This window comes from Pleurodeles waltl, chromosome 4_1 (genome assembly GCF_031143425.1).
Source record: "Pleurodeles waltl isolate 20211129_DDA chromosome 4_1, aPleWal1.hap1.20221129, whole genome shotgun sequence".
In the NCBI taxonomy this organism is placed as follows: Eukaryota; Metazoa; Chordata; class Amphibia; order Caudata; family Salamandridae; genus Pleurodeles; species Pleurodeles waltl.
The window spans coordinates 348,839,400-348,865,762 of NC_090442.1; positions in this window are offsets into that span (position 1 = coordinate 348,839,400).

Genomic DNA, 26,363 nt, shown 5'->3' on the forward strand with positions numbered 1-26,363 from the left:
AAATGCAAAGGAAGCTAAAATAATTGAACACACTCCATGCATGCACAAACAAATATCAAGATGACATACATTAGATAAATCCATAATCCATATTAGAGTGACAAGCCTAACACCATGCATGCTCACCTTGGACAACCCAAGATGAAATACTTACCATACCAAACAGCATACAATGCTATGATACCACCATTGCATTTACACCCACATGTAGAAAAGGAATTGCAGGACAAATGTATACCCAAAAAAAACAAATGTTTGGGTTTATAAATAGTGAAACTTGAAAAGTCCAAGGCCATTAGCTGCTTCAGTTTTGAAATGACAAGCACATCACTGTGCTGTTTATTGACTCCTAACTGCTAGGGAACCTCCACAGGAAAGCAGGGAAGGGCATCAAGTGGGCAGGCAGGCACCTCAGGGATTAACCATGGGGTAAGGGGTCAGATTTGAGATGAGTGGACTGCTTCTTAGGAGGGGTGGGCTTCTTCTTTGGGGGAAGGGTATGAGTACTTGCAAGGGGAAAGGTACGACAGGGGAGGACTTGGAGGTGGAAGGAATGGGTTGGGAGATAGAATGGGGTCTCTTGGGTTTGGGACAGGGTGGAGCAAACAAGGGAAAGGTCAAGGTCAACCCAAATTGTTTTCTTAGGAACATGGGGGTGGTCACCAGAGGGGGTTGGGAATTTGGAGGTCAAGGGAATGGTTTTATGCTGTGTGGGTGTGGATGTTGTGGGTGTGTGCGTATGGGAGGTATGCTTATGTTTGGGTGGTGTTTATTGCATGTGTGAATGTGGGCATTTGCCTCTCTTGGTCTGGGAGGTAGAGGTGCTGGGTGATGGAGTGGTGGATGTGTGTGTGTTTGTCTGGTGAGGGGGGGTTGACTATGCTGGGTGTGGTGGATGTCTGTGTGTCTTTAAGTGGTGTCTGCAGGTATGGTGGTTGTGGTGAATGTCTGTGTGTCTGTTGGGGCAGTGTCTGTGAGTATGCTGGTTGTGGTAGGTATGCCACTGACTGTGGTGGTGGTGCCTGTGGGTATGCTTGATGTTGTGTGTGGGCTGGTGGGGATTGTGGGGGTGTCTAGGGAAGTGGTGACTGGTGTTGTGTGTGTGGGTGTCGGTTGTTTGCTTGTGTGCCGGTGTGTTTTGTGGTGCTTGAGTCTATGTCTGCTGCTCTTGTGTGTTGAGGTGGGTGTGTGCGGATCAGTCTGTATGCTTGGGTAGGTATCAGAATGGGGGATTTGGATTGGGGAGAGGAAGCTGAAGGGGGGACAGAAGGTGGGGGGTGACTGACTGGCATCACTGTGGAGGCCAGAGCCTGAAAAGATCTATGTAGGCCAGACATGCCACCATGAATGCCTTCCAGGAATGCATTGGTCGTCTGCAGGTGGGATGCCAGTCCCTGAATGGCATTCACAGACGCTGTCTGATGCACAGAGATACTTCTCAGGACCTCAGTAGCCTCCTCACTGAGAGCAGCAGGGGTGTCAGGGGCTAAGGCGGATATGCCTGCGGCAAAGGAGACCCCCAAAGTCTTGGGTTAGCGGGCTTGGCCAACTGGGTAGGGAGCAACAGAGAGGGCGGCAATAGAACAGGAGGTGGGAAAGATGGTACAGGGGTATGCACTGATGGGTCCAACACCACTAAGGAGTGTCCACTGGAGGAAAATTCTGATGATGAAGATGATGATGTTCAGGTCTCCCCTGTGGCACTCCCCTCACCCTCCAGACCACTGGGTCCCTCCATGTCAGTGGTTTCTTGACATGAGGTCCCATGGTCAGATGCTTCCCTACTCAGCTGTGCCCTGTCTCCTCCTCTTACCTTGGCAGAAGCTGCAATACAAAGAAAAATAGGGTCATCACATGTCCATAATCAAATTTGAACAACAGCTCTGATTAGTAAACACTGCCATGATGTCAAGTAGGCCCTAGCAGGAAACTCCACCTAAGTGGTCCATACATGTGCCATATCATATGCATGCTTGCATGCCATCTGAACTATCAGCAGATGCCCACAGAAAAATCAGGGTCTCAGACAACTACAATCGTATGGCTGAAACTGTGCAATCACAGTAACCATTGAACTAGTGGGAGACCTCGTCACCCTCATTGCTTTGCCCCATGAAGCATACCTCAGCTACCTGATGTCAGACAATAGCAGGCCTAAAAAATCTACTCGCCCACTTGCTATGGTGAGTCGGATTTTACCAGGTCCAGCTATTTTTAGGACCGACTGGTCCGTTCTAGTGAGTGAACTTGAGCTGAAAAGGAATAGGTGTTCTCTTTCATTCAGAAAATGAATGAGCAATAGAGATCCCTTTAAATCATGTTTTATCTGGACACATATACTGTCTGTTCAAGGATAGAGGTGAAACGCCTGTTTGTCTTTACTAAGTGCTGCTTAACTTATCTTGAAAAAGTGTGTTTACTTTTTTCTCTTACTAGAGTTGAAGACTTTTTCAAAGTAAGCTGTCTGACAATCATTGTGAAATAAAAGGCTGTAGGATGATCGATGTTCTTCTAACACACAACATTTAAATAGCTTGTAAAAAATAGGAAACAATTTTCAAAATATATCAGGAATTGCAAATGCACTTTTTGTAATTCAGAACTGTGATGCCAAATAATAAAAAGAAAACAACAGAGATACAACGTAAAGTTGCACATTACACATGATGACTTAGTAAAGGCTAAATTCTAGTGTAATATATATTCTACTAATTTCTTCTTATATCTAGTGCTAGGTATTATAGAGGACAAACCTAAACAGGGCAATTACAAGCTACATATTTTAAGATTAAGAAGGATTGTACAAAGTTGGAAATAATTCACACAGCTAATTATAAATGATCTTGTAATGATTTGTAATGATGTAGACATTTCCCTATCATTTCTTGATTATTATAGTTCTCTTTATACTCCAGAATATGCCTCATAGACTAATGGAATGACTGTTTTTTTTTGCTTTTCCTAATAAAACATTTGACACTAATGTTGATTGTAAACCATAGCAAAGGATCTCTCCACAATGTCCCCGATATTGCCACAATATAGAAAAGTGTGTTACTGGTTTGGGTGGGGGGGGAATCCCACTCAAGCAGCAACCACAATTCCTGTCAGGGTGAAGTCACAAGCAAACCCAAAATAAACTGTTCTTACACCTCTTTGGCACAAAAGCAGTCAGGCTTAATTTGAAGGTAATGTGTAAAATATTTATGCAACACTTCAAACAGTAATAAAGTGAAAACACATTAAAAAATAAATCACACACCAATTTAGGACCAAATCAACAAAAATCCAATCAGTAGAACCAGAGATATATAACCCTAAAAATTTATGTAAAAGTAGTACTTAAAAGCACAGAGTTCCAACGGTGGTTATATGACCGTGCAGGACCGAGAAATTGTCACAAGTTAAAGTCAATCGCAACAGAGCCCAGTCGTGTTACAGGGACTTTTTGGGCCCGCTGAATAAAGTACCCTGAATCCTGGGTGCAAAGTGTTGAGAGACCCCGCATTGAAGATTCATCAAGCAGAGGTTGTTCTGATGAGCTGAGGACTGCAATGCAAGGTCCTGAGGCAAGAATGAGTCACATAGCAGCTGTCCCGATGAGGTCATTGACAGAACTTGCAATACGAAGTCCACCATTGCTGCATTGATGCACTGTCTCAGTTCTGCCAGAGAGAGCACAGCTGGGCTGGCAGAGCACCTTTATGCCCACTTGTAATGGTCCAGGAATGGGGTAGCACCTCTTGGGGACGATGACTCATAAAAGACAGCATCCATGTGCTGGATTCGTGATGGTTGGAGCCTATTCTGTCCCTGGGGCTTTGATTAGGAGTCCAACCAACTATTGCTTAGAGTGACTCTAGGGGTCCTCATTTGAGATGAGGTGGTCCATTTCACTCATGCTGCAGGGCAACAGGCTACAGGGCAACAGAGTAATAAGGCAGCCAAATAGCAGTCCTTCTTGCAGAAGAGCAGCACATCGGTCCTTATGAGTCTTCCACAGGTCCAGAAGTATAGTGAACAGTTGTGTCTGAAAGTCCAATATCAATACTTGGTGCCAGCTGTGAAAGAGAAGAGGTTTCTGAAGGTTTACATCCCAGAGGTATTTAAAACTTCCTTCCTCCCAGCCCTGTCCCCGGCTTGTCTAAGGACACAAAAGACTAGTGTAAAACGCTTTGTGAATGTGCTTAGGCAGAGCCTTTGTGATGTGCAAGTGTGGAGGGTGATAGCTCTATCCCCTATCAAGACAGAGATGGCCAACACTTATTCCCTCTTTGGCTCACTGTCTGGGACCAATACTCAAAGACCAGCTACCAGCTAAACCTAGTTATGTTCCCCAGGATAGAAGCTGCCATGAAATGTTTAGGACAAGAAGATGACAACTTTCTAAAAGTGATATTTTCAAATTTGTGACTTAAAATCAAATGTTACCATTAAACAAGGTTTTAAATTCCCATTCTTTAGAGACCAAACTTGACTTTCTTACCAGTTCCCATTTGGAAGTTATCACTTATTAAATGTAATAAGGTAACCCAATATTATCCTAAAAGAGAGGTATGCATTGCAATAGTGAAAACGCGTTTTGGAGTAATTCACTACCAGGACATGTATAAAATACGAATACATTTGAAACCTTTTAAATACATTTCATCCTTCCCTATCAGCTGTGTGGTGCCCACCCTAAGGGTGACTAATATGTATCAAGAAGGAAGATTTAGGCCTGGCAAAAGGGGAGTTCACAGCAGCACACATAGGCTGCAATGGAACGTCGAGACATGTTTAAAATAGTTATTTAAGTGGGTGGCACAATATGTGCTGCAGGCTCACTAGCAGCATTTCATCTACAGGCCCTGTGTACATGAAGTTCCTCTTTACTAGGAACTTGCAAGTAAATTAAATGTTCCAATTGGGGGTAAGCCAATCTTACCATATTTAAAGGAGAGAGACCAAACTCATTAACATTGATTGGCAGTTGTAAAGTGCTGAGAGTCCTAGATCCCACAAAAAATGAGCACGGAGAACAGGAGGGTGAATGCAAAGGGTTTGTGAATGACCCTGCAGAAAGGGCCAAGTCCAACAGAAAACCAATATTTACTTAACATATTTAAATACCCTGGTTCGGATGGCTTTCCCAATTAATTTTATCTAAACGTTTCCAATTTTTTAATACCAAAACTTTTTTCTTTTATTTTTATTTCTCAAATTCTAATTTGTCCCAACATACCCTTAAAAAAACTGTGACTTCAAATTCTTTAAAAATGACAGACCCATATTTTTAGTCAACACCAATTATAAAATCCAAAATTATTGCCCTTTGTTTGGAAACTCTCTTGGTCGTGAGCAGTCTGGCTATCATAATAGTTGTTTACCTGCTGACAATATCAGATTAATGTTCTGAGTAAACCTGCTTCTTACAAGCATCCACTGGCAGCCATTAACCTTGTAGGAAAGTAGCCTCTTTCTGGCATGGTTACCCCCATTTTTGGCCGGTTTTGAGTGTGTGTCAGTGTGTTTTTACTATGTCACTGGGATCCTGCTAGCCAGGACCCCAGTGCTCATACATAAAAACCTATATGTCAGTGTGTTTTGCCTGTCTCAATGGAATCCTGCTAGCCAGGACGCCAGGGCTCATAGTTTGTGGCCTAATGTGTATGCCTGTGTAGTGCCTAACTGTGTCAGTGAGGCTCTGCTAACCAGAACCTCAGTGCATATGCTCTCTCTGCTCTTAAATTTGTCACTGTAGGCCAGTGACTTCATTTACCAATGTCAATTGGCATACTAGAACCCCCTTATAAGTCTCTAGTATAAATGTACCTAGGTACCCAGTGCATTAGGGTTCAGGAGATCCATATGGGCTGCAGCATTTCTTTTACCACCCATAGGGAGCTCAGACAAACCCTTGCACAGGCCTGCCATTGCAGCCTGCGTGACATAACGCACATGTTATTGCATAGCCATTTTCACTGCACTTAAGTAACTTATAAGTCACCCATATGTCTAACCTTTACTTGCTGAAGGTTAGGTGCAAAGTTACTAATTGTGAGGGCACCCTTGCACTAACAAAGGTGCCCCCACATAGTTAAGGACCATTTCCCCAGACTTTGTGAGTGCGGGGACACCATTACATGTGTGCACTACATATAGGTCAATACCTATATGTAGCTTTCCAATGGTAACTCCGAATATGGCCATGTAACATGTCTAAGATCATGGAATTGTCCCCCCATTTCAAATCTGGTATTGGGGAGGCAATTCCATGCATCCAGGGGGATCCACCATGGGCCCCCAGTACTGCCAAACCAGGTCTCTGAGGCTTGCACTGCAGCTACAGCTGCTGCCACCTCACAGACAGGGTTCTGTCCTCCTGGGGTCTGGGCAGCCCAGTCCCAAAAAGGCAGAGCAAAGCATTTCCTCTGAGAGCAGGGTGTTACACTCTCTCCCTTTTGAAATAGGTTTTACAGGCTGGAGAGGGGGTAGCCTCCCCCAGCCTCTGGAAATGCTTTGAAGGGCACAGATGGTGCACTCCTTGCTTAAACCAGTCTACACCAGTTCAGTTACCCCTTCTCCTCTGCTCTGGCGGGAAACTGGACAAAGGAAAGGGAGTGACCACTCTCCTGTCCATTACCACCCCAGGGGTGTTGCCCAGAGCTCCTCCAGTGTGTCCCAGACTTCAGCCATCTTGCTTTGCAAGGTGTGGGGGCACTCTAGAAGGCTCTGATTGGCCAGTGCCAGCAGGTGACATCAGAGACCCCTCCCAATAGGACCATACCTGATAAGGTAGCCAAACCCCCTCTCAGGGCTATTTAGGGTCTCTCCTGTGGGTTCTCTTCGGATTCAGCTCCAAGTTTCCTTCAGGAATCCTCTGCAACAACTTCAGACTCTTCTGACCTCGGATCAACCACAACCTACAAGAGCCACTTTTGTTCAGCAACCTCAGCTCCAGGTCAGCAACTGCAACAGTTTCCATGGTGTGCACACTCTGGGGACCTTCTGTCTTCATCCTGCACCAGAAGAACTGAAGAAATCTCCTGTGGAGTGTCAGAATCACTCCCCTGCTCCAAACAGGCACCTTCCAAGGCGACAACCAGTACCCTGGGACTCCTCTCACGGTGACGAGCATGCTCCTAAGGACACAGAGGGTGGACATCATCAACATAGATGGTCCGGAGGACTTGCTAATACAATTTGGAGGAGGTAAGACCTTGCCTTCCCCGAGAACAATGGTACCCCTGTGTATTATGTCATCTTCACCTCCTAAGGCCTCTGTGCACTGTTTGCACTTCCTGGCCGAGGTCACCAGCACTCCCCCCTGCGATGCTCAACTCACTGAGTTGTTCTCCGGTTGCGTGGGACCTTCTTTTGTTGTGCTGCATCAACTGCATTTTGCACCTCCTTGGAACCCAGATTCTGCGGCTTCTGGGGGTGTTGGCTGGCATCCTGAGGGCTTTCTAATGTGCTGGGAGCCAGCTCTTCCTTCTCACACAGAGTTGAAGCCCCCAGGTCCCTCCTGGGTCCATCCAGCACCATTTTGATTAAAAACGCACTTTTGTCGTAGCCAAGGATTGTTAGTGCCTTCCAACATGAAATCTCATCTGAAATGATCTTCACACCGTGGGACATCTTTTGCATCACACAGGAACCCACTGGCATCTTCCTAGGTTGCATTTCTGCAGTCTTCTACTAACCAGGGACTCATCTTTTGCTCCCTCTTCTGGGTTGGCAGGGGCTCCTGTCCTTCCTGGAACTTCTTTCGACTTCTGGACTTGGTCTCCTTCCTTTACAGGTCTTCAGGTCCAATAATCCAGCAGTTGTTCTTTGCTGACTTGCTTGGCTGCTGCAAAATCCCCAAAACGAGGTGTAGTGTGTCCTAAGGAAATTTGCAGTACTTTACTCCTGCTTTTCTGGGCTCTAGGGTGTGGTAATTTACTTACCCTTACTGTATTCTTACTCCCCCAGCAATTATGCACACACTACACTTGTCTAGGGGGGAATTTGTGATTCACATTCCACTTTTTTAATATATGGTTAGTGTTACCCATAGACCTATTTTCTCCCATTGCATTTTATAGGATTTCCCACTGTTTACATTGTTCTATGACTATTTACTTGTCTAATTTTGGTGTCTAGTGTATATATTTTGTATAATACTTACCTCCAGAAGGAATGTTGTCTCTAAGATATTTTTGGTACTGTGTCACCCAAATAAATGCCTTTATTTTTGGTAACACTGAGTATTGTCTTTATTTGTATATAAGTACTGTGTGACTATAAGTGGTATTGCATGAGCTTTGCATTACTCCTAGTTCACCTAAGCTGCTCTGCTATAGCTATCTCTATCAACCTAAGCTGCTAGAACACTACTACATTCACTAACAAGGGATAACTGGACCTGGTGTAAGTTGTAAGTACCGAAGGTACCCGCTACAAACCAGGCCAGCCCCCTACTGTAAGATTTGCTAATCACAGCTGTTATTCATGTGTGATCAGGAACATGTAGAGACCCTATTTCTCTTGTATTTTCAGCATCATCCCAGGCAAGCAAAGAAGACAGGGTGGAAACAGTAGGGACGAATCTGGTCACAGTACCTACAGTCATGACACCACCAACACGAATGGGCCCAGCGGTCCAGAGGGTGAGAGGAGTGCCACAGAGGACACAGAATCGACCTTGTCATCTTCTGATTCTAGCTCCAGTAGCGGCTCCCTAGTGATGGCAGACCCATCATGATCTGCGTCTGTTCCATCCTTGTCCGCCACCCCCAGTTACATCGCCACCCTCCATGTTCCTTCCTACCTAGTTGGTCATTACCATTCACCCAAGAGAGTGAGCATCTCCTTTGCCCCAGGCACCTCACCCCCAACCCCTGCTACCCCTGCTGCCGTGAGTGAGGAGGCTATTGAACTCCTGAGGAGTATCTCTGTGGGGCAGACTGATCATTTTGAATGCTATCCAGGGTTTGGCCAGCAAAGTCCTGCAGACGAATGCACACCTGGAAGGCATTCATAGTGTATGTCTGGCCTACAGAGATCTTTTCAGGCTCTGGCCTCCTCACTGACGGCAGCCATCCACCCCGCACAGTCCTCCCTTCCCACCTCCCTCTTTCCAATCCAAATTCCCTATTCCCCTACCTGCCCCAAGCACACAGACACATCCACATGCACCAGCTTCAACACACACACATCCAGCGGACATAAACACAAGCACCACAGGACACACCAACACGCAAGCACTCAATAGTCACCCTAAAATATCACATCCGTCACCATTCCCACAGACACCCCCACCACCCCCAATGACCCACACATCACTACCACCATACCCACAGACACTACCACAACACCCAGTGACACATCTGCCACACCCACCATAGACCCAGACAACATCTCACAACCCACAGACCCACACACCTCAGACACCATACCCACAAACACCACCACAACACACATTGGCATATCCACCACACCAACCATACACTCAGGCAATACTTCGCAGCTCACACACCCACATACCTTGGAAACCATATCCCAAGTCACTACCACAACACCCACAGACAAATCCACCATACCCCCCAGACACCCTCACCCACCTGTTAGCTTGGCATAAAGCAGACAGCCTTAACTTAAGATGCAATGAGTAAAGTGTTTTTGCAACACTACAAACAGTAAAACTGTGAAAAATACCAAAAACACAACCAATACCACACCTGGTTAGACAAATAGAGCTTAATTTAGTTAACAAAATTAAGACCAAAATGTAAAAAATCAAATAAGGAGAAGTTGAGATACTAATTTTAAAAAAATAAACTTATTTGTAGTATCTGGGAGCATTAAATGCCAATCAGGGACATCTGGTCATGCCAGACCAGGTCTATTTTGAAAAGTCAGGCCAAACTTGATAGAGTGTGGGTCAGAAATAGGGACCACCCTTGGCCCACTAAAACAGTACTTTGGTTTGGAGTTCTGTCGACGACATGAACTAGATGCAAGAAGGCAATGCCCTGGTATTGATCTTGAAGATGTAGGCGATGTGTCATCTCCAAACTGTCAAAGTGGGAGATGCATTGGGAATGGAAGTGATGCACCACACAGTTGGCAGTGCAGTGTTCCTGATCCTTGCAGCAGCCGTGAGGCACCAGGATTAATGGTGATGAGATGTCCTCGATCCTCGTAGCAGCAATGCTTTGGCATTGATGGGGAAGCACAGGTTAGGACTGAAGCAGCACTTTATACCTACTTCCAAGGGCCCAGGACTGGATTGGCACCACTTAGGGCCAGATGTAGGAAAATTGCAGTTTGCGCCATGCAAAATGCTTGTCCTGTGGACCACTGCCTAATGGTTTCGTTTTTTTATTTATTTTGCAACTCATTTTCCTTTAAGGAAAACGGGCTGCAAACTAAAAAAAAAACTGCTTTATTTAAAATGCAGTCACAGACATGGAGGTCTGCTGTCTTCAGAAGGCCACCATCCCAGTGAGTGCAGGGACTCGCTATGTGGTCGCAAAATGCGACCCACCTCATTAGTATTAATGAGGTGGGACTTTGCGACCCCATAGCGAATCGCATACGGTGTCTGAGACACCGTTCTGCATCCGATTTTGCGAATCGGAAATTGGGAGTTGCACCGACTCGCAATTTCCGATTCGCAAAATCGGAACTTGCTACATCTGGCCCTTAGTACCACTTGTCAGGGCACAATTTACAGACTGCAGAGTCTAGGTGATGAATTAGAATTATTTTGTGCCCCCGAGACTTAGAAAGAACACAAGGCAAGCTAGCAAGCTCTTGGAGTTACTCTGGCTCTGGGTTCAAAGGCTGTGGGTCGAATCCTTCTCACCAGATATGAGGGCAGCAGGCAGCAGGTTAGAATAGCAAGAAATCAGTTCTTCCAGAGCAGCAGTCTAGCAGAATAGCAGGACCACAGTCCTTTTTACTGGCAAAGTATACACAGGTCCAGCAGTGTACTGAGTTGGTAAGATCAGAAGTCCAGCTCTTATACCCAGTGCACTTTAGCACTGGTCAGCAGTGGTAAAGTGCTCAAAGTCCTAAGGCTAACAAAATAGCAAAAAAAATAGCACACATGTAAGGGAAGCTTGTAAAAGGTTTGGGAGAAGACTACCCTAAGGCTGTCAGGTCTAACAGCGGTATATTAGTGTTTTGATACTCACCATGCATGGCGTACATCTGACTGTTCCGTCCATCATCCATGCATGAAATTGGCTTAGTCTTAATAAATTATCTGCTGTAGAAATTATCATAATGCATTTGACAATATTGATTTGTGTGGTGGTTAGGTGTTCAGGAATTTAGATATCTTTGTAGTTTCTAGGGGCTGCACGATTTTCACTGGTGTGTTTGTTAATGTGTGCTACTTAGTGTTTTAAAGTGAGTATAGCTGGTAGCTTACCTGTGATATTTTCAGGTACTTTAGGAAATATGGGCCACACGTACCAAGCATTTTTCTAGTTGCTAACAGGAAACTTCCCCTGACCCTAAATCCTTTCACCTATCCCCTTCTCTTATTGATTTTCTTATATTTATTTCCATATTCCATGAAAATGCTGGTGGAGAACCAGGTCGCATGCAGCACCGTCCTGGCTGATTCCGACCTCCACCATCGTCAGCCAGCAGTACCCTTGTGGTTTGACCTTCAGGGTCTTAATGTGGCAGTCGGACCATCACAGCAGCAGCGGTGATGACTGCCACTGCGAGGCTGGCAGTCTAAAGACCGCCAGCCTCGTAATGAGGCCCATAGTTTAAAATCTGAAATAGTAGCCCCTCCTTTATCTTTAGAAACTGAAATCTGTGGCTTTTCATTGTTCCATAAAAATAAATACATAAAGAATCATATTTTTTGATATGAGAAATTGGAAAGTTTAGGGGAACATGGCAACAGTGAACTGGATTATTAGAGCTGGTATCATCTTTACTAAAACTATATGGCTTCAACAGAATAGAAAAAAAGGGTTTTCATTTTGAAATAAAATTTACCAATTTGTAAAATGTTGCAGTGAAATGTATTTTAACCATCTCTTTTGTATAGCAGAAACCCAAATACTTTATTTTGGTAGAGTTCTAAGAACTCCCAGACCTATCAAAGGTATGATTAAAACAAAATGTATTTAAATATAAGATTTTACATTGTTCAGTGTTTCATTTTTAACCTGAAATATTAGAAAACATTTCAATTCCTTTGAAGAAAACAGGGAGAGATGGTTCTTGGTTTTATATGAATGACATGATTTCATCTGCATATGTTGATAACTCTAATTGTTGATCCACACATAAGAAATACCTGTCTCCCTTGACTTTGACATACCTTTATTAGAAATGGCTCTAGAGCTAGGACAAATAAAAGAAGCAATAAGGGATAACCATGCCTGACTCATTGTTTTAGTTAAAAAGATGCAGAAGACATTCTGGGAAGATTTAAGAAAAGTAACGTTGCACCTAGTGCAGCACCACTTTCCTTGCAACCCTTAGCGCACCCATACTGGCACCATGTGTGCGCCATATTTAAGATATGGCTCACCATAGCACAGGGTAGTGGGCGATAGCCTCATTTTGTTTTACATTATTGATGTGCTCTGCAGGAGTAGCTTCAAAATGTTGGCGCTACTCCTGCAGAGTACATAGGGGCCCATTATAAATAATGGAAGCCCCCTTTTAAAGTCTGCTCTCAACAGGCACTAAAAGTGCCCAAAGAAAAGGGCGCAAGGAAATCTCATATATTTCCTTGCACTATTTTTTCAGGCGCCCTAATGGGGGAACTCCCACCTTGCATACATTGTGCCTGGCACAGGCATAATGTGGTGCAAGGGTTTACAAAAGCGCACAATTAATGCATTGCACCAGTTTGTAAATACGTCACATGGAAAATGACACTTTAGTGCTGCCTTAGCATAAAAGAAATGAAGCTATGGCGGCACTAAGGTAGTGCTAGGGACTCTTAAATCTGCCCCTCCATTTATAAACAAATGTCTGATTTCAGTGCAAAATATAGAAGGGAAAACAAATGTATGATCTTTGAACAAAAACTGAACAAACGTAGAGAATGAAACATAAAATCCCTTCCCCTTCCGCTGAATGCTTTTTAAAATCTAGGGTTGTAGGAGGTTAGCCTGGTTTGTAGTGGGTACCTTGGGTACTTACACCTTACACCAGGTCCAGTTATCCCTTGTTATTGAATGTAGTAGTGTTGTAGCAGCTTAGGCTCAGTTAAGCCAGGTTGGTGGGCTTGGCTTCCTACCACGTTTTTTAACTGCTTTTAAGCTGTTAACCATTTTTAAGTTCTTGTATGTCTTTCAAAAATATTTCTGGTGGCATACTGCTGGGCTATTAGTATTATAATTTATTGTCTTTTAATTGATTTTATTTTTTAAGCACTGTTGCGCCTCTCAGCTCACTTGGCCCGTGTTTAGTGGCCTGTCAGCTGTCACCTGGGGCCTCTAGATATTTTTTTGAGGCTCCCTTTTCCCTTTCCTCTCCCCTTTCACCTGCCCTTCCCTTTCCCTTACCGAGCTAGCAGGGGTCGGTCCTGCCCGTTGAGGATTCTCTGATCGTCAGTAGCGCGGCCGCCATTTTTCCTGGGGCCTTTGTGCTGCCGACGACTGCCATTTTGTAGGGTCAGCTGTCTAGTTGCAAACATCGTTTTGCCTAGACCCTGCTAAAATGGGCGATGTTGCGGACGCGCGCCGGTGGCGCCCTGAAGGCGCCCCTAAGGTGAGCCCGTCTGCACCCATCCACGCCAGGCCGGGCCCAGGGGCCAGCACCCTGGTCTGGCCAGGACCATGGGCTCGGTTTACTCCACCAAGGCTCTCTTGAACCTCAAACCATCCTCTTCTGATTTTTGTCAGATCTGCCCCGATCTGAAGAATAACACGTGGGCCTGTCCTGCGTGTCATTGGGCCCCGATTCAGGTGGTACCAATTGAATCCTTGGTCGATAACCCTTACATGACTCTGCTGATGGCTAATTGTAGATCACTATCAGCACACAAATTAGATTTAAATCTGTTAAGCGGAGCCGCTCCCACGGCCCTGTTTCATTCTGAGACATGGCTGCACGAGGGGTCATGGCCTGATATATCCCTGGTATTGCCTCCAGGCTATCAAATAGTGAGAATGGATAGAACTACCTCAAGGGGAGGCGGAGTGGCCATTATTTATAAAGAAGACCTGAACCTTACTTTCCGCCCTATTCAGCTAACGGATTTCGAAAGTATGTCCTTTTCGGTGACCGTCAATCCCCACTTCACTTTCACAGGAGTATTGCTTTATCGGCCTCCTGGACCCCCAGATAACTTCCTACATTCTCTTATAGACCATCTTACCGATTTAATATGTAATAGACCAAATTTAACTATCCTAGGTGACTTTAATATTCAGGTAGACAATGTTGATCAGACTTCAGCCAGACGTCTTCTGGCGGACATGGAAGTTTCGGTTTAAGACAGATGATTAAAGGCCCGACACATGAAAAGGGGCACACTATTGATCTTGTTTTTAGTAACTTAGCTGTTCTTTTCTCTAGCCCTCCCAGCCCTCTGGCATGGTCTGACCATTCCTTGATTCCACTAAAATTAGCCATTTCTATGCATGAATCCTTCCCCAACCCACAGTTCGGTCCTGCAGGTCTTAGCATAACCTCAGTTCAGAGGAATGGATCAGGCTTCTGGACAGCCGGAAGGCCTGTTTTTTTAAGGAAAATGAGATGAACACTGATCCTGATTGCATTACCAATTGTCTAGATACCCTTCTCCGTCGGAAAACTGGCGGTCAGTGGTTTACCCCTGACCTGCTATCACTTAAAAGAAAGTGTAGGGCTCTAGAAAGGAAGTGGAGGGAACTTCTAGACCCAATGACCAGAGAGGAATATAGGAAATCAATCAGACTCTATCATGCAGAAATAAGATCCACTCAAGGGGCTTACTACTCTAGTAGAATTATACAGGCCTTCGGTGCCCCTAAAGAGGTCTTCCAGGTGCTTAAAGAAATTCTTCAGCCCCCTCCAGAGGGTAATCTAGTTGAAGCCTCAGAAGAACACTGCAACAACTTAGCTAGGTTCTTTCAACAAAAAATTAGTACCATTCACTCGAATCTCTCGAAGGAAAAGGCCAAGCAGGTGGTACAGGCAAAACAACTATTGAATAGTAAAGCTACAATATCGTATTTCTCTCCTATTTCTCAAGTCCAGACTGTCTCTCTCCTGGCGGAACTGAAGTCAGACTCTCCCCTTGATCCTGCTCCCCCGTTTGTACTATCTCTCGGGGCATTGGCCATTGCTCCGGATCTAACGGAATTACTGAACTCCTCACTTGTCAAGGGTATTGTCCCTGAACAGTGGAAACACGCTATAGTTCAGCCTTTGTTGAAAAAATCCAACTTGGACGCCACTGATCTTAACAACTATAGGACCATATCACTACTCCCTATAATGGCAAAATTATTGGATATGTATATCAACTCCTCATTATCTACGTTTCTTGAAAGTAACAATATCCTTCACCCTACTCAGATGGGCTTCAGGTCGCTTCATAACACCGAGTCAGCTCTGATAGCTGTTATGGAAAGTGCCAGATGACAGCGGTGATTCTTCTGGACCTGACTGCGGAATTTGATACTTTGGACCACCTCACCCTCACCCATAGGATGAGGGATGTAGGAATTAGTGGTTTAGCTCTCAGCTGGCTTACCTCATTCCTTGAGGATAGGTCCTTTCAGGTGCTGGACCGATCATATTTGTCAGATAGGTTCAACTGAAACTGTGGGGTGCCACAGGGATCTTCTCTCAGCCGTACGCTATTTAATATTTACTTGGCCCCCTTGGCAGAGCTCGTGGAATCCTTTGTCCTCTCATTGGTTTCCTATGCAGATGACACCCAGTTAGTGGTTTCTTTTTCCACTAATGGAGGGGCAATAGGATCGTCCCTGTCTCCATGTCTATGTGCAGTCGCAGGGTGGATGACAAACAGTATGCTCCAACTGAATGGGAATAAATCAGAAATAATTATTTTAGGCCACTACTCCGATCCAGTCGACATTCCTCTCCTTCTTCCCCATTTTGAGGACCTGCCTCCTCCCAAGAAATACCTTAAAAGTCTGGGAATCTGGTTAGATCCCCTTTACACTCTAGAACATCATGCCAAGAAAATGTCCAGCTCTTGCTATGGATCACTAAGACTGCTAAGAAAGGTTTTTGGAATACTTCCTCCTCTTGCTAAAAGGCTTACGGTTCAAGCAATTATTGTGTCTAAACTGGACTATGGCAATAGTTTGTTCCTTGGCTCCCCCAGATTTGTGATTAAGAAATTACATGTAGTCCAGAATGCCCCAGCACGCCTCTTATTAGATTTTCCAAGGCATACCTCTGCTAAGCCGGCCTTGACGTCTCTCCACTGGCTCCATGTAGAGCAACGTATAAAATTTTAAACTTCATGCTTCATTCGTCGATCACTCCATAATAGGGGTCCGCACCTATTAAAAAATCTTGCCACTTTCTATAAGCCCAACAGAGTCCTTAGATCTGCCACATTAGCTTTGGCCACTTTGCCTAAAATCAAAAAAACTAGATGGGGTGGCAGAACAATGGGATATTTAGGGGAAAAACTGTGTAATTCTATCCCTCTCAATATTCTGCTACTTAGCCATGAACTTGATTTCCGAAAGGCCATTAAAACCTGGCTCTTTTAGGCATTATTGTCCCGGCCTCGGTGTATTTTGTTGTCCTTCAAGCGCTTCGAAGCCTTTCGGATAGATGGCGCTATACAAGTTAACTAACATAACATAACATAGTGGAGCCCCCAGGATGCATGGAAATGGGTCCCCAATACCAGATTTGGAATGGGGGGACAGTTCCACGATCTTAGACACCTTACATGGCCATATTCGGACTTACCCTTGTGAAACTACATATAGGTATTGACCTATATGTAGTGCACACGTGAAATGACGTCCCTGCACTCACAAAGTCCCGGGAAATGCCTCTGAACTATGTGGGGGCACCTTTGCTAGTGCAACGATGCCCTCACACTTAGTAACTTTGCACCTAACCTTCAGCAAGTGAAGGTTAGACAATAGGTGACTTATAAGTTACTTAAGTGCAGTGAAAATGGCTGTGAAATAACGTGTGCGTTATTTCACGCAGGCTACAATGGCAGTCCTGTGAAAGGGTTTGTCTGAGCTCCTTATGGGTGGCAAAAGAAATGCTGCAGCCCATAAGGATCTCCTGGAACCTCAATGCACTGAGTACCTAGGTACCATATACTAGGGACTTATAAGGGGGTTCCAGTATGCCAATTGAAATTGGTAAATGAAGTCACTAGCCTACAGTGACAAATTTAAAAGCAGAGAGAGCATAAGCACTGAGGTTCTGATTAGCAGAGCCTCAGTGACACAGTCAAGCACTATACAGACACACACTTTAGGCCATAAACTATAAGCACTGGGGTCCTGACCAGCAGGATCCCAGTGAGACAGGCATACTGACATACAGGTAAAAATGGGGGTAACATGCCATGGAAGGTGGTACTTTCCTATACTTACCATGATATGGAACATTAGGTACTGTGTCTACAGCAACATACATGATCCATGCAAACAATATCATGTACAAAGCATTTCTGACTGGATAGGCATGACATTCAATACACATCACAGCTGCCAACTACACAAGGGTCAAATGTAACCCCGAGGGCTGTAAACACATGTGTCCACAACATAAAATCGGGCAACACCGAACTATCTGCTACATAATTGCCCCTCAAAATGTGACAATATTTTCTGACTGCCAAAAATACCGTCAGCAGTGGTGGCTCGTGCACCGCTGTAATATGTCATCTATGCCCTGAAACATACTACACTGGTGGTTGTATAGTTGGACCTCCACAACAAGACAGATTGAGGATGTTGGTTATGATATCAAACTTATTTTGTTTTGTGACGCATATTACAGGTAGGGGGTTCCAACAGCAGCGAACACAGCCATAGGCTAACTTTGTTGATCAGGTATGTGGTGTACATGTACACTGCGTTGTGCAAAACCAGTTATTTGACTCCTGATACTGCTACCAGCAATACCTCCACCATTTCAGCTGCTGTATGCCACCTCTGGGAGCAATCATGCCATGTGCAGCAGGTGAAAGGGCCCATCCCTTCTCTCCAGAGGAGCTAGAGAGGCTCTTCCTCTGTATGGTCAGCTCTATGGCTCACATGAGGAGTAGGTAAGTACCTCATCGGCACAATTGACTCTGTTAAGTACCATCCTTTCCCTCCTCACAGGTTACTATGTGCCCCTGTGTACCAGTGAGACTTCCTGAGTGCCTGTTGTTGCAGACTGTGTGGCATCAAGGTGTTGTAATTTAATAGCGATTAGATTAAGCTTTAGCAGAAGACATCTTGTATTTAGCAACTATTGTGAACATTTCGCAGAATCCATTTTGTATTCATGGCAGCCATTTTCTCTGCCATGTGCTCGCCATGTGCTCTGTCCTACCTTTCTGTTAACTACTCTTGAAAATCTGTCTAGTGACAAGTTATATTTAGCATCTCCCACTTTCGCACATGCCCAGTAAGATCTGCAGCTGTTAGTAATCAGTAACAGACAGTAATGCGTCAACTAGTCCATGAAAACTGTTAGCCCCTCCTACCTGTCGACTGTGCATTTCCATATGACCTTATATGTATGTAAGTCTTGCTTCTATAATTGTACCACCTTCTTTTAGCCCCTGCGTGGGTATAAAAGGACCATGCTCTCTTAGTTCAGTGTGCTACTTCAAACATTACCAAAGGGTGCTGTTTGAACTGTAGTACCACCTCATGAGGTTTAATAAACTTTGTCTTTTATTTCAGTTTCTGTGCCAACTTCTTCCTATATGGATTTTGTGCAGAGAAGGGCGAACCCCTTGCACTAGTAGGCCTTGCTGAGGCTTACTTCGACAAAGTGGCACCCGAACAGGGACTCATCGGCGACTAGGACGCCCGGCGGATTAGTCGCGGCGAAGGATTGGGATCTCGCTGTGGACGATCAATGCCTGAGGAGACCTGAGTCTTGGAAACTACGGCGTTTTTCCCTTCTTTCTGATTTGACCATCCAGGTGGCGCCGGTCCTCGACTGAGATCCTTTTTGTTCATTCGTCATGCAGTGACCATTTGGTCGATTTTAGAACTTGGCAGTTGGAACCTGGACGCCCTGTGATTGGTAAGAGCCGTTTTACGCCACTTGCTGTGGGTTTTGATGCCTTTGTTTGGAAATGAAGTTTAGCACCACTTACTGTGGCTCTCGTGTTTTGGGTGACTAGTCAATTTGTGTCCTTTGAATTGATATATAAATTGCAATTTATATAGGCAGGTAATGAGGAGAATTTTCTCCAATTTAATTTTGATTTGAACAGCACCTTAAGTTCTACTTTGATTATAATATTGCATATTCTGCACTATTTTTGGCATGCCTGTTTTTAGCGCACTTCGTAGGATGTGTTACTTTTGTAATGGTACCAATTTGAGACTGGAAGAATCGCAACCGGCACCCCCAGAGGGGACGCCCAATAGAGATATGTATGTTAAACATGGTCTTTCTTCTATAATGTACAGCACATTATGGAATAAATACACTTGTGTGGATCCTGAGTTAGGTTGGCCTGTGCAGGGGTCATTTGATTTGCGAAAGATTGAGTATGTGGAACACTGTATGTGTAAGCGAAGGTCTAGGCACGATATGTTTGATTGTGTATGAATGTGAGAGAAAGAAGTGCGTGGACGAGTGAAGCGTGAGCAAGCCTTGCTTGAGAAAGAGCAGCGGAAGAATGTATATGTGAAAGCATTGGAAATGAGAAAAATAAAAAAAAATGACTTAAAGGAGATAGAAGAGAAAGAACGTAAATTACAGGTAACTGGCCAATACACTGTTAGGCAACCTCTCTATCCTATCCTTAATAAACCACACTATGATTTTTTGTTACTAGATCACCCTCCACCTCCGTATGTCGTTACTTCTGCCCCTCATGAGTTAGCTGAGGTCTCCAGTTCGGAGCAACAGAAGATACGAAACAGTCGCTCTATGTTGCCTGCTGACTGTGCGTCTGAGCTTAGATCTATTGCTCGTAAAACAATTTGTAGCGTTGTCTCTGCTTCTGAACTTTTAGACAACATGAAAGGGTGGATGGAAAAGGAGCAGCTATATATTACTGAGGCATTTGGCACAGAAGTTATTGAACTATTTCGGAAATATTCTGATGAGTTAGAGCCTGATGATGTGGCAGCTGATCATAAGCAAATGCATGATGGTCTTTTTGTTTTCTCCCAGGTGGCTGATGCAATCAGGCGTTTGGTGAAATTATGTGTTGTGGCAGTCCGTTTGCAAGAGGAGAAAAGGGCCGTAGACGTAGTTGCACGGACATCTCAGACTGGCGGGGTGCAAGCTTCCATCTTCGGAACAGATAAGACTATGATAGTTCATGCGAAACCAATGCGGGAGGCCGCGCCTTTGTATGTTCCTCCTAAAGGATTGGGTACAAGTGATGATAAAACTTCTGTTGATGCTAAGGGTTATTTTATTTATAATTGAGTGTATACTCCTTGGAATAGGGCAGATGTAATGGCACTTAAAACAGCATTACCTGACTCGCGGAAAAATCCAGCCGCCTTTTATGAGGAAGTTTAGGGAGCAAATAGTTCCTGTACTATGACTTTGGCTGACATTGATTTATTTTTCGGATTGATATTACCACTAGATATGTAGAGAACTGTTCGTAAAGTTGACGATCGTGTAGTTTTTGGGGCGTCATGGAAAGAATTAGAACAGATGGACGGGGATAGGGAACCAGTGAAAAAGCCATATCAGTTGATTCTAGATCTTGCTGCAGCCATATTAGTTAAGTTAAATACGATTATTCCCCCTAAAAAGATAGATTGGACTGTTTTAGCGTCTTGTAAGCAAAAGGCAGATGAATCGGTCTCTGATTTCTTTACACGCTTTGAAGAAGCATTTCATGATTTTAGCGGCCAGTTATTGTCAGATGATACGGGCAGACATTTGTTTGTCGATAAATATGTCGCAAATCTGTTACCAGGAATAGCTAGTCGTCTAAAAGCTAGTGAAAGTTCATGGACTACCTCTACTCCGGTTTCTCTTTTGACTATGGCTCAGTATTATGAACGTCAGGAATTAGAAGCAAAAGGTAGCAAGGATAAAAAGATTAAAGAATTAAAGACGAAGGTTATGTTGGCTCAAGCTTATGGTCCACCTTTTGGAGGTAGTGATAGAGGTGGACGTGGATCTCATGGTTCTTCTTACACTCGTTCGAATTTGTCTGTTGATCAGTGTGCGTATTGTAAGAAATTTGGGCATTGGGCTGCCGATTGTCCAGCACTACTTGTTCAGCAGTATTCACGTGGTCGGGGACAAATGAGAAATAGCTCAGGATATTCAGGGCCTAGAAGAAGCACAAATGATCATGCTAGTGCTGATGCTAATGTACGAAGGCAGGATGGGTTTAACACTTTTGTTAGACGGAACCAATGCCAGATGTCTAACTATGTGCAGCCTGATTTCCAAGATTCTGCTTATGCATAGGATTGCCTAGGATGGGGTAAGGAATCAGTTGAAGTTCCAGTAGATCAGAGGGGGTCCCTATGTTTTGGGTTCTACTGATCAGTTTCTGGTTGATACAGGAGCTACTCGTAGCGCCTTGTCTAAACAATTGATTCCAAGGGCTCCCCTGTCTGGCTTAACCATTACATCGATAGGTTTCGATGGAACACCTTCCCCTAGCCCATTGTCACAACCACTTGCATTCCATGTTGATAAATTTACTGCTCCATGTCCATTTTTGCTTTCTCCAAATACACCAGACAATATTGTGGGTCTTGATATGCTCAAGTATTTCAGGGCTACAATACGATGCTCTCCTGAAGGGGTGCGTGTTATTTTAAATGATAATCATCCTGTGATGGAAAGAGTTTGTCTTGTTAAAGAGGATATTGAATTAGCTTCACTCCTTAGTACTTTGTGGGCTACTTCAGATACTGATGTGGGACAAATGATTATTCCACCAGTACATATTAGTGTCAAGGAGGGAGCTTTTATTGCCACGTTTGCCTCAATACAAAATTTTACAGGAGGGTGAAGAAGCACTCACACGAATTGTGCATGATCTTATTGCAGTTGGAGTTGTTGAGGAAGATCCGTATAATGTTTGTAACAGTCTGATTCTTCCTATTCTGAAAAAGGATACTGATACTAGGATTTACTGATTCATTATTGATTTTCGAGAAGTCAATAAGATTGTGGTACCACAATATCCTGTGGTATCTGACATCACAACACTTCTTACTTTGGTTCCCCCGACAGCAACTACGTTCTCTGTGATAGACTTGAAGAATGATTTCTTTTCGATCCCTATTCATCCTGAGAGCCAATATTTGTTTGGTTTTACTTTGAATAAACGATCATGTAGATTTTGCAGAGTTCCTCAAGGCTATATGGAGAGTCCTAGTATTTATAGTCAAGCGTTAAAACGACAACTTGATTCTTTTGTTTTGCCTGAAGGTGTGGCTCTCATACAATATGTTGATGATATTTTGTTGGCAGCTGATACCCCTGAGCAATGTGAAAAGTGCACTTTGTCCTTACTTCCTTTTCTTGCTTCACACCATCATTAAGTGTCACGAAAGATATTGCAATATTGTAGACCAAAGGTAACCTATTTAGGTCACCTTTTGTCTAAGGAGGGCCGTGCACTTACATGAGATCGCATTCAAGCAATTTTAGACACACCAGTACCCTCTACTCAGAAAGATGTTCGTGCATTCCTTGGTCTTACTTCTTTTTGTAGGCAATGGATATTAGGGTTTTCACACATTGTCAAACCTTTGCTAGCACTTTTGACTAAAGATACTCCAATGCCCCTCCAATGGACAGATGAATGTGAGACTGCTTTCCGGCAGCTACGACAAGCCCTTTGTTCAGCACCAGTGTTAGTTACTCCAGATTACACGAAGCCTTTTGCACTTTACGTACATGAGAAAGATGGATGTGCAATGTCAGTTGTAGTACAGACACATGGAGATAAGCAGCGTCCCTGTGCATATTTTTCAGCAGTACTTGATCCTGTCGCTCGAGCGTTGCCTGGGTGTTTTCGTTCAGTTGCCGCAACAGCTGTGTCAACACGTCAGAGTGAAGGGATAGTTTTGTCACATAAGCTGTTGGTGTCAGTACCCCATGCGGTTGATGCTCTTTTAAATCAAACAAAGACACAACATTTAACTAGCGCTCGCCTGACAGGATATGAATTGACATTGCTGGCTCCTCACATCACACTGAAGAGATGTGCAACACTAAATCCAGCCACTTTGTTGCCATATCCGGTTACTCAGCCTCAGTCACAAGAAACACATGATTGTATATTCCTTACCGAAGAACAGACAAAGGGTCGTATTTATTTACAAGATACGCCCCTTCCAGATGTAGACGGGGAATTGTGGGTTGATGGGTCTTGTTTGAAGTTGCCAGACGGTATGACCTCAGCTGCATATGCAATCACCACAATACGCACGGTAGTGGAGACAGCTCGTATACCAAGAAATCAGCTCAAGCAGCTGAACTAATAGCTTTGACACGAGCATGCAAGCTAAGTACTGACTTAAGTGTGAACATTTATACAGACAGCCGCTATGCTTTTGGAGTGGCTCATGATTTTGGTTTGCTTTGGAAGGAGAGAGGCTTTCTCCCATCCCACTGGATACTGATAATGCACGGAGAATTAGTGCATAACCTCTTGACTGCATTGACATATCCAAGGAAACTAGCTATTGTGAAATGTAATGCACACAAGAAAGGGACCGATAAGATAGGGCAAGGTAAAGCCCTTGCGGACCGCGTAGCAGATGAGACTGCGATGCAGCGAAGTACTACTTCTATGTATGTAGTGAAGTCACAAGCTGAACGTTGGCATAATGCTAGGCAAGACATATTAGATATACAGAAATCTGCTTCTGTGAAAGAACGTGAGCAATGGTCTGAAGAAGGACAATTGGATGATGAGGGCTGTTGGCGGAATAAGCAGATGGATAAATGGAAATTGCCTATAGCTTTTGTACAACCTATGGTTCAGATGGCACATGGGCTGGCACATGTTGGAGCTTCCACAATAACGAAGTTGCTTACGCAAGTTTGGGAGCATCCAGAAATTTCCAGTACAGCTAAGAAAGTAGTACAGTCTTGTTTGATCTGTTTACAATACAATCCTGGAAAAGGGACACGAACTCCTGTGGGAGGGTTTGCTACACCAACTGCACCTTTCGAAGTTCTACAAATGGATTATATTCAGCTTGAACGCTGCAACAATTTACAGTATGTCTTGGCGGTGGTATGTGCCTTCAGTAAATGGATAGGGGCATACCCCACAAATGATAATACTGCCATTACCCCAGCAAAGGTGCTTTTGAAAGACATTTTCCCTAGATTTGGTGTTTGCAGACTTTTATGGAATGATAACGGACCTCATTTTGTTGGGGAAGTTATTAAGTATGTCCTGAAAGGATTAGGGATCAAACAGAAGTTCCATGCGGTTTTCCACCCACAATCAGCAGGGTTGGTGGAAAGGTATAATGCTACTTTGAAGCTAAAGTTAGCGAAGATACAGGCTTCCACATCCTTAACTTGGCCGGATGGATTACTGTTGGCATTATTGTCTATTAGATCAGTGCCACACTCTCGAATAAGCCTTACTTCCTATGAAGTAGTGTTTGGAAGGCCAATGAACATTTGGGGTGTTCCTAAGCCAAATTTTGTATATGATGTACCTTGTGTCCTGATGAATGATTATTTGGCACAGTTAACCGACAATTTGGTTTCTATTCATCAACAGGTTCGAGAAGCACTTCCTGACAGATCTACAGGTGAAGGCCATGAACTCCGACCTGGTGACCAGGTGATGATTAAGTCCTTTGAAAGATCAAGTAGCTTGGAACCAAGGTGGCGAGGCCCAGAGCAGGTGCTCCTTGCGACACGGACAGCAGTTCGAGTGACGAACCAAAAGAATTGGGGCCATAGTACTCACTGCAAGAGAGTGCTACCTACCTTGGTGGAACCTGCTGTGCTGAGCGATCATCGAGAGATTTTGACTACGGAGAAAGGCCGTGCTATATCACCTGAAGACTCTGCAGAGTTCTTCCCGGACCATACGATTTCTGGAGTGTCGCGATATCATTTGAGACCGAGGAAAGACCCCGTAGTGCTGGTGAAAACTGGTTGAGCTACCGCCCTGGGTTAGTGAAACGGAGAGCCAATGTGGCAAGGGGGGGATCAGCCATGCATTAGAGTAGTGACACCCGTCTTGGCCCGTGGTGAAGAAATCAGCGGCTGCCCAGGGATAAGAGCTCCAACGATTTTTTTAATTAATTTCTGAAAGGGTCGATTATCACAAACTGATCATTAGTACTATGGGGTTTGTTGTTGTTTTGTCACCTGGTTTGTTGAAAAGAAGGCTCCTGCTCGTGAGTTTTTTTGTTGCCACTATTCCAGTACCAGAGGATCACTATTACTTTACGCTTCCCTTTCAGGAGCAGAAGCACCGTCAATCGTACTTCAATAATACTTTCATTCAGATGTTGCATCATACTCATATTGCTACAAATACTACTAACTTTTGGGTATATGGAATGATACCTGCGCATCAAAAGAAAGGAGGAACACCTTTCATTCCTCTTCCTTTTTCACACAATGGTTCTCGTCAAGCTTGGTATACGATTATATGACGGAACACCGAATTAAAAATCACTACTAACCTTAACGAGGTCGGAACACCGACCTCGTCCTTACTACTAATGATTTTACCACGAATGCCTTAACAATGATATTTTGTTGTAAAGGCATTCCTGATAAAATCATTAGCAATAGGCACCATTCACCCTACATCCCTCCCCTCACCCCACCCCCCCAACCCCACCCCAAAACCTAAAACCCCCTGACCCCCCACCCACTCCCCAAAACCAAAAATGCCCCACCCCCCCAACCCCACCCCAAAACCTAAAACCCCCTGACCCCCCACCTACTCCCCAAAACCAAAAACGGCCCACCCCCCCAACCCCACCCTAAAACCCCCTGACCCCCACCCACTCCCCAAAACCAAAAACACCCCACCCCCCAACCCCACCCCAAAACCTAAAACCCCTTGACCCCCAACCCACTCCCCAAAACCAAAAACGCCCCACCCCCCCAACCCCACCCCAAAACCTAAAACCCCCTGACCCCCCACCCCCTCCCCAAAACCAAAAACGCCCCACCCCCTCAACCCCACCCCAAAACCTAAAACCCCCTAACCCCCCACCCCCTCCCCAAAACCAAAAATGCCCCACCCCCCCAACCCC